This window comes from Carassius auratus, unplaced genomic scaffold (assembly GCF_003368295.1).
Source record: "Carassius auratus strain Wakin unplaced genomic scaffold, ASM336829v1 scaf_tig00011396, whole genome shotgun sequence".
NCBI lineage: Eukaryota > Metazoa > Chordata > Actinopteri > Cypriniformes > Cyprinidae > Carassius > Carassius auratus.
In genome coordinates, this window is record NW_020524199.1 from 60,079 (window position 1) to 75,023 (window position 14,945).

Consider the following 14,945-nt stretch of genomic DNA (forward strand, 5'->3'; position numbering starts at 1 on the left):
TGATGGATGGATGGTTGAAGTGACCCCCAACCCTTTAAAATGAAAATGTGCTGGGTATTTAGTAGTGGTGTAGGGGGAAAATCAATGTTTTAAAGTATTGCAATATCTGTTAGTAGATAATTTATTTAAATAACCTAATTTCCCCATCTAGTGATTTATTTATTATTTATTTTGTGAGGCATAACCGAATAAACAGATGTTTGAAGGAAAGGAGAAAAGACGAAAGGACAAGAGCAGGTAAGAGGAGAGATCGTACAAGGCTTTTACACACTTCGAGGTTTGATAAGATTACAGCCAAACAGACACAAACCCTCCACCCTGAACACTGCGATTGTGAAGGAGAGTAAGAAACGAGTGTCAGCAGGGAAAAAGTATGTATCAAAATGTATTTTTGCCTATTAAAGGACTTAACAGACAGCGTGTTTGCGTATAAGTTCAGACACGCTTCTGTAGTACATATAGTAATCTCCAACAAATACAGTTAAGATGTCAAAAAAAAGTCTTTTTACATATATATTTATTACACACACATCACAAAACTGCCTAGATGAAGGGAAATTCATTTTTCACATGATTAATCAAATAATTATATAATCATAAAATTTAGCATTTATTTCGGAGGCAACAGTACCCCTCGCCCGCCCCATACCAAGAATTAATGCTGCGTTCATATCTTGAATTACTGTAATTACGAGATTCTACTCAGAGCTGTTCATGTCGTCAGATTCAGAAATCATTTGTTACTATGGCAACAGTCATAACGTTAAAATGGATCCATGTGCTTCTTTGTTGTTGATGGCAGCAAAATATTTATTCATTACATTAATTTGTTGTTCACCTCTAAATGTTTGTGTAACATGTTTTAGAATAAAAAAAAATAACACGAGGTAATAGAGGCTATAATAAAATAGAATCAGACAGAAATATGTGTCGAGGTACCAAGCAATCCCTAACTGTTAAGACAGTCGCCATTTTACTAGATGTCACAATCCATGTAATTATATGAGTTTAGTGAAAACTGATTTATTTATTTCACATATAAATACAGTAATTGTGAAATGACGTGAACACACCATAATGCTGCCTTCACATGCTTGCAAGATTAATGCAAATTCAAGTTAACTACTGAAATTGTACATGAGCATCACCTCAGGACGTAATAATTTTGATATCACACTTACACAGTTGAGATGACACATAAACTTTTTACATAGTGAAGAAGAGGATAGTTTTTAGTATATATTTTTTTTTTCTAAATGAATACTTCTCTTGATACATGTTGCACTACTGTTGGGCAATATGCTCTATAGTCATATCGTCTTATCGTTAGCATGTGAGATAACCGATACACAACATAATCAAGCTAATTTATTTAATTATATACTTAGTTTTTATTGCCAGGGAGTGTAAGCATAAGGCTAAAAGCAACCGAATGGTAGTGTAATTTATTAATTTATTACACTATATGATGATTGAATCTCTTAAACTTACATCGCATGTAGTTTATGATGAGAGAATTTGCGAGAGAGTATTATTCAGTCAGCGATCGCACTGAACTACAAAACTCTGGTGTTTTGACTCATCTGTCTGACTCTGATTGGCTATTGCATTCATAAACTCAACAGAATACTCTGTAAAAAAAAAATAATAATATATATATATATATATATATATATATATATATATATATATATATATATATATATATATATACAAACATAAAAAAGCCATATCTCTGACTATAGTCCATCAGCTATTTGCACTTTCATACAATGTAAATATGTAACCGACTGTTGCATACTGTGCTTTTTTACATTTTATTATTATATTACATTTACATATTATTACAAACTATAATTGTAACAAATACATGAAAACAAAGAATATTGTAATTACGACAAGCAAATTGGTACATTAAGGTGAAATAATATGTTAAAATATTTAAGTCAAATAATAAAAACCAAAGTATTCAGTTTTAAATATAAACAATTACATTTAGCACTGTTGTGCTTCTTTTAGCAAACAGTTATCAACATTTATGACCTTATAAAAAAAATTCAAAAAGGTAAATCTTAACTTATCACAATAATGTTTGATAGAATCTCTTTTTAATGTAATTTTACAATATATAAATATCTCCATTTATGTGTCATAAACAGTCCCATAGTTTAAATTATACACCTGCGCCACAGTTTATGGTAAAACGCCGATTAAGATGAAACGAACAGGCATGTAATTGCGATATACCTCCTTCAGTTTTAACAAAGCTGCAGAGACAACCGCCCAGGCCTCCCCCATTTTCGCCTGGAAGGTCACCTCTCCAGTGTTTGAGTGTCTGAAGCCGTTGGCTGCTCCTGAACCGTTTGGCTCTTTCTCCACTAGCAAACAGCCCCACAATGTACCTCAATCGCTCTTAAATCTATTTTTAAACGGTTTTATTCCGCTTCACGCCGATGCGAACGGGACCGGACTCTTGTTTGGGAATTTAGCTGACGATCTGCCGCCTCAAAGCGGCTTTATAACGCTTTGTTTGAGCACTATTTGACAAAATAATCGAGGTGGAGGAAATTCCACACAAGCAGTGAAAGGCAGCCCTCGCGCTCATCCGGGTATTAAAGTGAGTGTTTTCTTAATTTTACTCTTTATATCGATAATATATCATCTTATGTGCCTTGATGTACCTCTGTGTGTTTTTAATTACGATATATAGCGATGTATAATTTGGCAAGGGCATTTCTTTTGGAGGATCTGGCTGGGTGGGGGATGGGCAGCAGTGTGTGTGAGTGTGTGTATATGTGTGTGTGCACGCGCGACCGCGTAAATGCAGCACCACTTCAGATTGTTTGGTAGTTTAGGTGTGTGCAAAACATAATTTCATTAGACATTAGTATCTAATGCTGACACTGTTTTTAGTCAATTATGGATTAAATTGACTTCCTTGCACCTGATTGTATACTAATTATTGGTATTTTAATATTAGGAAGTTTATTTTAACATTTACTCTAATATGCATCATAAAATTTACTCAATTTGATGTTTTTACATAAATACTGTTCTTTTCTTTTATTCTATATAAATTATACACCTCTTGAAAACACTGGTGTTTATTTGAGTTGCACTCATTTATTCCTTATATAAGTAAATCTAATATTTTTTGGAACATTGTGTGAATTATAATCAGTGTTTATAATCATACTGTAAATGAAGATGAGCTGGAGCACATGACAGTGTTGTGGGCAATGCACTCAACTCTATGAGAGTGGGGGAGGGGAGCTCAACACACATTCAGTGTTTGGGCAAACAAGTGTGTGTGGAATGACAGGATCATGAATTTATAATTATTTACACCTGAAGTGATATTTCTTAGTATGCACACTAGTTATATACACTGCTATTGTCAGATCATGCAATGCATACGATTACATTTGACACTAACACAAACTACTACTACTGCTACTTGTGGCTTATTTTATATTTCACAGTCATTTAGAGAGTACAGTTGTATTATTAGTGTAAAATTTACTATATAAGATGAATGTGTGTGAGATATTTGGATTATAGTGCTTAGTCTACTGTGGGGGTGGGGAGCTCTGTACTGTGTGTGTGTGTGTGCGTAATTTGAAGGCCATGTGTGTTGGGAAACTCCCATTGTAATGGCTCACATGTAACCTATTTAGTTCACAATCCTTAAATTAATTTACTATTGGGGTTAGGTTAACCTAGCTCATTTTTACACAACTCCCCTCCGAAATTAGGCCTATAATAATACACCCTAAAAATACAAACAAAGCATTTTTAATTCTAAATACAGCCTGTCTTGGATTCTGTGAGTAGATGATTTGAGTCTCCGAGTCTTTGTTTGAAATCTGCATCTCTCTCTAAGTGGAAGAGTGGCACGGTTATGTAACTAGTGCCTGAGAGTGGATTGAAGCGAGATGTGGGGGATGGGACAGACAGATCCGTCCATTGCGCTTTTTCCCTCTTTTTGCTCCCCCTGCCACCCCTTTCCTTCATTGAGCAGAATCACAGCGAGCCAGTCGACATGTTGACGTTTGAGTATGTGCTCTGTTACGGTGCGGTGTCGTTTTTGTTGAGCCTCAAGGTTGAGATGAGATGGGCAGATGGTGGCGTGAGCTTGAAAATGCCTGCCATGGTCTATGCTTTCTTGAACAAGGCCCGTGTTATTTCCTGCAAGGTCATTCAGGAACACTGTTGCTGTAACTTGTCTAGTTGTGCAATTCGATACAGTATAACACATGTAATATGTAAAGTGGATTTTTAGTCGTCCTCGGAAAGCAGCAATAATTTTTTTAAAGAAAGTAAACCTTTTTAAAATAACTGGACGCGAGTGATATCGGATGCCTTGCACATTCAGTTTAAAAATGGCATGTTTTTACATTAAAATTAAAGGTTGATACTGTAGAATGCAAACATTTTTGTAATGGTAAACAAATTAGTAGGTCATACGTGTATTACATGTGTACAGGACATTTGACCTTTTATTTACAGTGGAGTTGTCTTTTGGTAGTGGATAGTTTTTTTGTAGTGGGGGGAATTTTTGTGAAACCACCAAAACGTTTCAGGAATAAAAGGCCGTTTCGTCTTTAATGTCATACGTTATATTTTCAAGAGAGCGAGAGAAAAAAGGTAGCTAATACTTGTCTGTTATAAAATTATTTCCACTTTGCTGAAAATATATTTAAATATAGGTTTTAAAAACACAATGGTTCAGTGGTTTTAACATTCATCCCCTTTAAAGTGCTTCTTTTTTTCTTTAAAGTGCTTGCATCTTGTCTCACAATGTTACAAATGGTATAAATAAAAAAAAAAAATAAAAAAACTAGTTGTTTGTAGTAGATGTGCTACATATAATACGTAAATAATGTCTAAAATGATTGCAAAAATGACTGTTTTCAAACAGGTTTCTGTATATTATCCCGTCTTTCACTGTTTGTACAAACAGAACTTCAGCCATCGAGTGGTGTATTTACAGTAAGAATATGGAGCTTGTATAGAAGGAAGTATTTTAGCATACAAAAAATGGCATCACCTTTTAAATTAAGCGTGGCTTACTTTATGTGAAATTTGACACCTAAACAGATGAAGCCTTTTTCAGCACCTCGTCTATCTGGGTTATCGTGGCTCATGTTATGGACCTGTGTGTGTGTGTTTGGGGTGGGGGGAGAGGCATCCCGCTGTAGATGAGCAGGACGATCCCTGGTGTAATTGACTTCACCATGGTCAGCTTCCCTCTGTGAATGATTCCCAGAAACTGCTAGCTGACTAAATTTAGGTATCAGTTACAGCAAGTTCAGATGTGCTGTTATACATAGTTTTGCAGTGTTGTGAAAGCATAAAAAATAGCACAGCACTCTGTGGGGGACAAAATTCAGGTTGAGGAGAGATACGACCTGAAGTATAAATTTAATGGGGCTGCAACAAAAAAATCGATATAGAATCGATTCGTGGCTCAATTCTGAGATTTCCGAATACATCGCTTATCTCTCTGGAATCGATTCTGAGTTTATATTTTAACAGCAGATGGCGCTCTTATCTAGTTTTTAATCTGTATACTGAAATGCTCATGAAGAAGTCTGTAATTTCACCTTGGCTCACAATGTTATTTTGACGCCAGTTGTAATGTAATGTAAACACACCCTTGTAATTCACTTAAACCTTTTCGAATTTTGTGAATGATTATTTTAGGTTCAGTGTGGGTAAGGATTTGGAAACGGCTAGTACGGCTGTTTTTAAAGCCTGCAGCGTCTTCTGCTGTTCAAAACTATGCTTCGAATCAACTCGCAATGCTTTCGCGAAATTTCAAAATCGATGCTGAATAATTTTTCATTTCGCAATGCATTGATTTATTTTCACAGCCCTAAAAAGTAATAAATGACAAATATGGCTGTTTATTAAATATATAGTGAAAATCATTTACGGGCAAAATTGCATACGAATAGTAATATTATTAGAATGATTTTCAAGGTATTTCAAGATGCTGTACAAGAGATAGAATTAACAAAAAGAAAGTTTGGGCGGGACTATCAGTGTATGACCAATGGAATATCCTAGGGTTAAAGTATGGGAAACCTGTTTGGACACAGTCAGTGTTTACACAATTGGTGGCACTGAAATTGCGCAACTTACCTTAAAGAAATCATAAATATCAGTCAACTATTTAGGAACTCTAAAATGATGACTCATTTATTAACCAGCACAAATATAAGGCAGTAAAGCAGATTCAAACTTTAAGGCATTGTTTTACCGAACTAGAATGCGAATCTTGTCTCATTATGTTGTCTGACCTCAGGCTGTTTACCTTTTGTCTATGTTGACTCGGGTTCTTTGAAACACAGATATGACCGTAAGTGGAAGAAAAACTTGAGAAAGCAACTTCCCCTTCTCTTTGCCAATGAGTAACACCGGTTACTGGTTTTCTCATAACAGATCTGTTTTTTAGATCATTTGAATGATCACCAGAATGTGTGATATACTGTGTGTTTATCATTCTTCAAACAGGTCCAAGGGGCAGTCATATATCACATCATGTTGGTTTTAATTCCCAGATTAAAGGTAATATACATGAGAGAGAGTTTAAACTTGCAGACTGGTTGTTCATGTGCTCCGCTGCAGTGGTGTTTGGGGGAGGGGCAGATTTGTGACCTGTGCTTTAGCTGTTCGTTTGTCTCTTCCTGCTCTCTGACAGACTAATGAAACCCCTGTAACGCCCCTCCCCCCATCCACGCGGTTGCATGCTTTTGTTTTGTGACCTGAAGGTCAAGTTCAACGTGTAAATCTACAGCGGTACCAAGTGCTCTAAAGGGCACATTTTGTTTGAGAAATAAGGAAATGTTTAAAGGCAGAGAGTTTTATGAGGAACTTGCAGTTCACCTTATGTGACATTGGTGGCTTTTTGTGAATATTCAACAGTTTTCAGCAACATGATGTAATACATTTTTCGAATCAGCAATAAGAAAAATATATAAATTGGCAACCCTCTACAGACACCTTGGCAACTGAATCGCCATTGGCTTAGTTTACTCACCAGACTGGTGTGTGTGTATATGTATGTATATATATATGTATGTATATATATATATATATATATATATATATATATATATATAAATATTAGGGCTGTTCAAAAAATCGAATGCGATTTTCATGCACATCTAATCAGTGAATTAGAAGTATATCTCCAGCACGTGCGTTCAAATGCTCCCCAGCTGCTTGTCAAAACTAGCCCAATCACGTTTCTAGGAGTTTCCCCGATAAAAATTGCTTCCCGGGGTTAAAATATATTTTTTTTGGCAGGGTTGCCATGGTAAAATTCTCATTTTAGGGCCAAATGTCACGTTATTTGTATTGTCGCTTCGACCTACAGACATGAAAAACAACTGCAGACTTAGCAACACCTGTTTTAAATACCTTTATATTTAATGGAGTGGAGGTGCGCTCAGCATATTGGTTATTAAGGCAGCCACTCAAAGCAGTCATGCATATGCTCTGGAACAGAGTAATATCACGTCCATGTCACAACGCGATTGTGATTCGATTTCGATTAACCACACAGCCCTGGTTTAAAACGCCACACAGTTATGAAATGACTGTCAAATGTTTAGTACGTAAAGTATGAAAAGTACATGGAGTGTCTCTCTTTCCCCCCACGCATGCACGCACAATATTATTGTGAATAGGTGATCTCCTGGGCTGGCGATATGACGATTTGAAAAAATTACCATATCACCCAACACTAGTTGATTGATTATCATTAATGACAACAGCAGTATTTATTGGCTGCTGTCCCTTTATATCTATGCTGGGTTTGATGGCCCAGTATATTGAAAATAAAAGAAAAATACAGCCCTAATTTCAAAAATTCGCTGCTCTCATACTCCCAACTTCAGAATTTGCAGGCACAGCTGGGCCAGCCGAAGAAAAGGAAACGACAAGATGTCCCAACTCGTTGGAACAGCACGTATTGTATGCTGTCAAGTCTTATGGAGCAGAAGCATGCTTTGGGGGCATATGCTGCAGACTACAAATTACCTGTAACCCTCACTTCGTACCAAATGTGTCTAATCGAGAACATATTGACTCTTCTTGCACCATTTGAGGAGCTTACAAAAGAGATCAGCTCTTCCACTGCGACTGCAACAGATGTCATTCACTCAATCGTTGCACTGAAACGTCTCCTAAAAAAACGCAGAAATGGATCATGGCGTTAAAACTCAAATCCACTCTTTTATAAGAGATTGAGAAAAGGTTCAGGGACGTTGACATGGAGCCCTTGTACTGTCTGGGTATTGTCCTCGATCTAAGGTAATGGCAACAATATAATAAAAATTATAATAAGGCTCATAATAACAGGCTACAATCTGTCATTTTTGTCTGTTTAATAAAAAGGTACAATGATCTATATTTCTCCAACGCAGTCTAACACACAGTACGAGAAATACTTCAAAAGGTGTTCCAAACAGAAACTGGAGAACTGAGGGAAGAGAAAAGATATGCTGATGGGAATGAAGAGTGCAGAAAAAATACCACGCAGAGCAAGCTCACTGTTGGTGATGCACAATGAGATATTGGAAGAAAAATCTAAAGTGATTAAGGATACGGCAACTGTATGCACTAGAAATGCAGAGCTACCTGTCTGAGGCACAGATACCAAAAAGCAAACAGCCGTTGGTGTACTGGCGCACAAATAAGAGCTGCTTTCCTGTGCTCGCTGAAGTTGCGTGAGCGTACCTGTCCGTGCCCTGCACAAGCGTAGACGGTGAACATTTGTTCAGCTCAGCTTCGCGTGTACTAGATGAGAAACTAAACATACTAACTTGTGACAAAGCTGAAAGGCTTCTTTTTGTAAAGAACTCACATGCACTTTTGAAAAGCCAGAAGTAAACGTCAGTTCTGTAGGCTACAGGATAAATATTTTTTTTATTTTACCTTAAAATTACATTGACTTAATTTGATTTAAAAAGCACCTGCTGTATCATCTTTGTTTTACTCTGTGCACTAAACATTTTTTGGAATAATTTAATTCTATAGCCTACTGTGGTTTTATTCTTAAATAACTTTTTTCTTTACACCAAATTTAAAAACGAAAACAAATGTTGAATGCTGATTAAGTAAAATCTTTGTATGGAGTGTTCCATGTGTTTTGATTGTGGTGTTTTGATTGTGGAACTGTGCAGTTGTTGACTTTAAAATTACATGGTTACAGTTAATGCTTTCATTTAACGTTTTTAAACCAATTTAAAAACAAAAGCTAAATGCTTTAGTCAGTAGGCCTACCTATGTTTGTATTGGATGTAGCCTACTTACTGCGCAGTTACTGCTGTTAATTTCAGATGGTTACAGTTATTGTTTTCAATAGCCAAAACTGTTAAATACCAAATAAACATCAAATATTTGTATTGGAATCAGCCAGTTAGCTTGGTTGGGAAGTCGTGGCTTAGTGGTTAGACAGTTTGACTCCTAACCCCTAAGTTTGTGGGTTCGAATCTCGGGCTGGCAGTACCACGACTTAGGTGCCCTTGAGCAAGGTATCGAACCCCAAAAACTGCTCCCCTGGCGCCGCAGCATAAATGGCTGCCCACTGCTCCGGGTGTGTGTTCACAGTGTGTGCGTGTGTGTTCACTGCTCTGTGTGTGTGCACTTTGGATGGGTTAAATGCAGAGCACGAATTCTGAGTATGTGTCACCATACTTGGCTGAATGTCACTTTCACTTCACTAAAAAAATCGTTATCGGTGTCGGTCATAAAAAAATCATGATTGTGCACATGGCTCTAGACTAACATGTTGCACTGGTAACTTGGTAAGGTAACTTAACTGAAAAAGTGGTGGTGCTAAAAGTGCTTCACTGAGCTGAAATTTAAACTTAAAACATCTAAAGATAAATTAAATAAAAAGAAAATCTAAATGAAGAGTTTTAAGGGCTTCAAACTCATCTACTAGCAAAGTGATCATATTTTGCTTAGTTTTTTTAAGTTTATTTAGAAAAACATTTGGAGCACTTTTTGTTTGTTAAATATAAGTTGTAGTTTTTTTTCTTAAAGTAACGACTAAGCTGCCAGCGGCAGACAGTGAACCTATATTTGATAAATTTAGCCTTCTCAAATCATCACAACTTGCCTAAAATAAAATCTATATTTCAATATATAAATATGAAACGGTTCAAGCATATAACAATGTTTAAATGTTAGACCTAGATAAATGTGCGCTATATGCAATAGTTTGTGTAGAGACGCTTTGCAGGACTGTAGCATTGTTTTTCAGATAAACATGTATGGTAACTTAGCATGTTTCTTAAATATCTGCAAAACTTTTCTTCAACGCCCATCGCAGACTCATCCAAGCCCATTTAGTTCTATACAGGACTTTATCAAATGTAGAAGTCCAGCAGTTGACACATTTCTATTTTTAGAGTGTCTGACATGTGTGTTCATGCATGTATTCAAGTAATACAGAAGTGCCCAACACTCTTGCGGTCCGAGGTGCTACTTACATTAGCTCTGAGAAACTTATGCATGCTTTTGCAGCCTAGGTGCTACAGAGGCCCCCCACCTCCCAATATTATTTTGAACTTTCAATGCCTCTGTGCATTTATATCGACTGTGACAATTAAAGATACATTTCCCATTCTACAACCTGCAGAAAAGTTAATTATGGATACATTGTATAACAGCCAAAAAAGGGGTGTTCCAGATGTCGCGAGAACCAATACTATGGTAACCAGTTGGTATAAACATTTTAAAATCCTGTCGCTACTTGATTTTCTTCAGTAGAGTAAGTGCTGATCGACTGGAAGGAAGTGTTTCAGTTGGTCCTTGAAGGGTAGAGAAGAAAAAATGCCTTCAAGCACAAAAGAACTACATGTGGAAGACGGCGATGATATATTTTGAATGTGATTGTGTGAGATTTAAATTAAAGTAAGAAGCTCTGAAAGAACGGCTGCTATGCATGGTCACCCACACACATGAGTTTACTGATGGCCTGACAGCTTACAGCTTCTTCATTCGTTCATTCACATAATTTATCTTTATTCCACACCTCTCTGTCCCTTCTATGAAGTCCCTCCCTCAGAAATATGCAGTGGGCTCAGATTGGTTAGCTAGCCCAGTGTGTTGGGATTGGCTAAACCGCCTCAAGTGGACGTCTAAATGTCCCACCCCTCGCCTCAGCAGCATGTTCTCAGGTTGTATTGTAAACAATGGCTTTGTCAATATTGCGTATCAGTTTTAGCCCGATTGAGACCTAGAGAATATTAGTGAAGAGGATCCACAGAACCTGTGCAAGCACGGCTCTTAATGGTGTGTTTTTTTGTTTGTTGTTGTCTCATACTTTTAGATATGCTGTTATAAATGTTGTAAATGCTACTGCTTCTGTTAGCTTTTAATATATGGTTTTATCCCGATTAAAGCTTTAATACAGTACGGCAGCCTGGTGCAGGTCCATGTATTACGCTTCTCATAGCTATGTGAAAATAAGCATATAAATGGAACAATTCATTGTTGGAGATGAGCTGATGATCTGAATGAGAGAGAGATGCATATGTGCAGAATAGAGACACGAGGAACTTGATTGACGACTACTGGTTTAGAACACTGATTTCGAGTAATCGAGTTTTCTACCAAAAATTACAATGATTAATCGAGTAATTGGATAAAATGTGTTTTTGCTTAAAGTGCAATATTAATTATGCAAGGGAAAATAAGACTTCTGGGTCTCTTAAAATAAACAACTATGGTTTTTTTTCTTTCTTTTTTTTTTTTTTTAAATGCATAGAATGCAATGCATACATCAAAAATAAACATGTAATTATTACCCATTGTTTCTCTGTCTGTACTTGTACTGTGAACAATGACAATAAAGTTGACAGATGAATTAAGTGCCCTTCTGTTGGGGTTTTAAATAAAGCATTTTCTGAGATGCACATTAAACATTAAACACATAAAACATTAATTTAGTTTATCTTTTAATTATTGAAAATTAAACAAACTTTACTTTTTGGTAAACAAAGGGGATTTACTTTTAAAAATAAAACATGGAAGAAATGTTGTGTGAATAAACCTTAAAAAATAAGATTTTTTTTTTTTCTTTTTTTCTGTAGTAGGCTATGTACATTCTGCTGAACAATAGTATATCTGGCAAATACTTGTCTTACCGGACGTTTATTTTGACGGGTTGACGTACCTTTACAGTTCTGTGTATGTGATGTGAGTGACGCTAGTTTTACTCAAATCAAACGGTCAAATGCTCATGAAGTGACTGTGAGAGCAGTTCTGGAGATGTTGTTCATGTGCTCACGTCCTTATTTAGTGCTTCAGTGTGTTAATTAAGGAAGTCGCGCTTCTGCTCCATTCATTAACACAGACACGCAGAACATTCAGGATTCATATTTAAATAGACTGTTCCGGCTTAATATTTACAGATATTAGATGTAAGTGATTTGATGTAAGTGCAATGACCTATTTTGGATTAATTCATTCAAAATTTGGCAAATTCCGTGCCATATCACGTTAAACTGTAAATTACGTTTTTATGACTGGATTCCGCGATTCCCTCCGCGTTTTCTGCATCGCGGAAATCACATCATAGACTGTAGTATCACATACACAGAACTGTAACGGTAAACCCGTCAAAATAAGAGTATTTGCCAAAAATCTATTACTATTGTTCAGCAGAATGTACATAGCCCACTACTACTACAATTAAAATGAAACGAACATAATTTTAAGGAATAATCACACAACATTTTTTCCATGTTTAATTTTAAATAGTAAATCTCCTTTTGTTTACCAAAAAATAAGTTTGTTTAATTTTAAATGATAAAGAGATAAATTAAATGAATGTTTTATGCCTTCGTTTGATAACCAGAAAAATCTTTAAAAACCAGCAGTTCAGTCCAATAAGCTCAGACATCCCTTAAATGGTTCTGTAATTTATTGAAATATGAAATATGTGGTATGTGCAATCCAGCATTTTCCTCAAAGATTTCATCTGATACAACCTCAGTAAGGCGGTACTTGCATGTGTTTTTATCATGTTAGGTTTTTATCAGTAAACATTATGAAAGGAGATTATTTTCTGGCACACACACACAGACAGACAGACTGACAAAAATGCTGTGTTGTACGTCTGCTTCATGTTTCAAGTAAACATTTTTTTATTTGCTTTTTCCACTGTCAAGATATTCCTTCCAGTAGATCACTCATGTTGGCTAGCCCATTATCTGTCGGAAAGCCATGTGGTCTAGACCACTGTCTTTTGGACTTGCAGATAATATGCATTTAACAGTTGTGAAGAAAGACCCCTGTCACTTAGCCTAATTACATTTGGCCATTACAATGCTTGGACAAAGAAGGCCAGGCTGTATAATAGGGTGTTTGTGATCGGTGTAGGGAATGGGAAACCTAGCCTTACTAAGCTGAGATCATGGTATCTGTTGGCTGAGTGTAAAAGGGCCTAGTGCATCAGTCACTTGGCATTTGAATGGAGGAATTATATTTTTGCTGCTGAAGGTTAGAGAGCATGGTGTCAGGTTTTTCAAGGTTCTTCATTTTTTTAATTGTGAAATTGTATCTGTGGTTAGCAGTGATGCGCGGGTCAATGTATTAATAACCTGCACCCGACCGACATTTTCAACTAACCCGCCCGCAACTCGAACCGATAAAAAAAGGAAAAGAAAATATTATACCCTACTCGCTTCCTGACCAGCATTTTCTAGTAAATGCTCATCATAGCATTTGGCCATAGACGTAGGAACTAGGAAAAAAAAAATCCTTATATTCTAATTTTGTCAATAAGCTCATAATTTTTTTTCTAAAATAGTCTAGTCTGGCTATGTCTATTTTGATGTCTCTGTTTAGCAGACAGTGAGGTTTGGGTTTGTTCCGATCAGAGCTCGTGAGCAGAGAGTGCATTTCTCCATATATTATGCGCTCCGCTCACTCATTCCGTGGGGTCTCACTCAACCCAGAATGGTCTGCTGGTTCGAAAATATGCAAAGAGACATTTAATTGTTTAGTAATAAATTGGTGTTTTCTGTGTCGCCAGAGAGAAATGCACATTTCATATGGATTACATAATTAGAGAGTTATTTTGGTTTTATTATTTTCATTTAAAAGTAGACATTTCAAGCTTTATGTAATATATAGCCTATATTTCTCAAATCTGTGAGGCACAAGCTGAGTTTCGGCGCCCTGCAGTTTACATGCAATGCAAGTGATCCTGCCGGCACCTCATTACATTGTCTGCTATATATTTGCTTCTTATTGATAAAATTTGGTCAATTGATTGATAAAACATTGATCAAAATTAAGATACAATTTATACAAAACGATTGTTTTCTATAAAACAAAACTTAATGAAGTCGTCAAAATCATGTTTTACCTAAAACAAAGGTCTTCACCTTTTTTCTTGCCGCCTCCATCTCTTCCTGCAGACTGAGCTCGTGCATAATCTTTGCACCAGTTATTCAGCCAATAAAGTGTAGGCCTATGTATTTCAAAATTGTGTCTAGTACTACATTAATTACAAAGGTTTGATTGGCATCTTCATTTCAAACGACCCGACCGTCCGCGACCCGAATATAATTAAAAATGTTTTTGGATGACTCGTAACCGCAGGCAACTGCGGGTGACCGCAGGCACCCGCTCATTTTTGATCAACCCGCGCATCACTGGTGGTTAGGCCTACATAGTGAAGGTGTGGTCACATTAGAGAAATTTTGACTAAGTTTTATATGCAGAAAGTCAATACTGTAGTGATGTACACTGTAAAATTTATTTTTGAGAAGTCATAAATAAAACAGGTTATTGGAGTTTCACAAGAAAATACTATTTCCATTTCCTACTTTTTTTGTTTGTTTAATTCAGTGCGTTACTTGCTGTTTCAGTGTAATTGTGTATGAAATTTACTTGCAATTTTCTGATTGAAAATT

The 14,945-nt window shown here is 36.3% G+C and overlaps 1 long non-coding RNA gene across 1 annotated transcript in view; it reads left to right on the plus strand.

The window, feature by feature from the left end:
• Window positions 1-2,292: 2,292 nt before the first annotated feature.
• LOC113073144 (uncharacterized) overlaps window positions 2,293-14,945 on the plus strand; it is a 43,602-nt gene continuing 30,949 nt past the window's right edge. The window contains exon 1 of the long non-coding RNA XR_003280452.1: window positions 2,293-2,617. This is a non-coding gene — a long non-coding RNA (uncharacterized LOC113073144). The remainder of the gene's footprint in view (window positions 2,618-14,945) is intronic.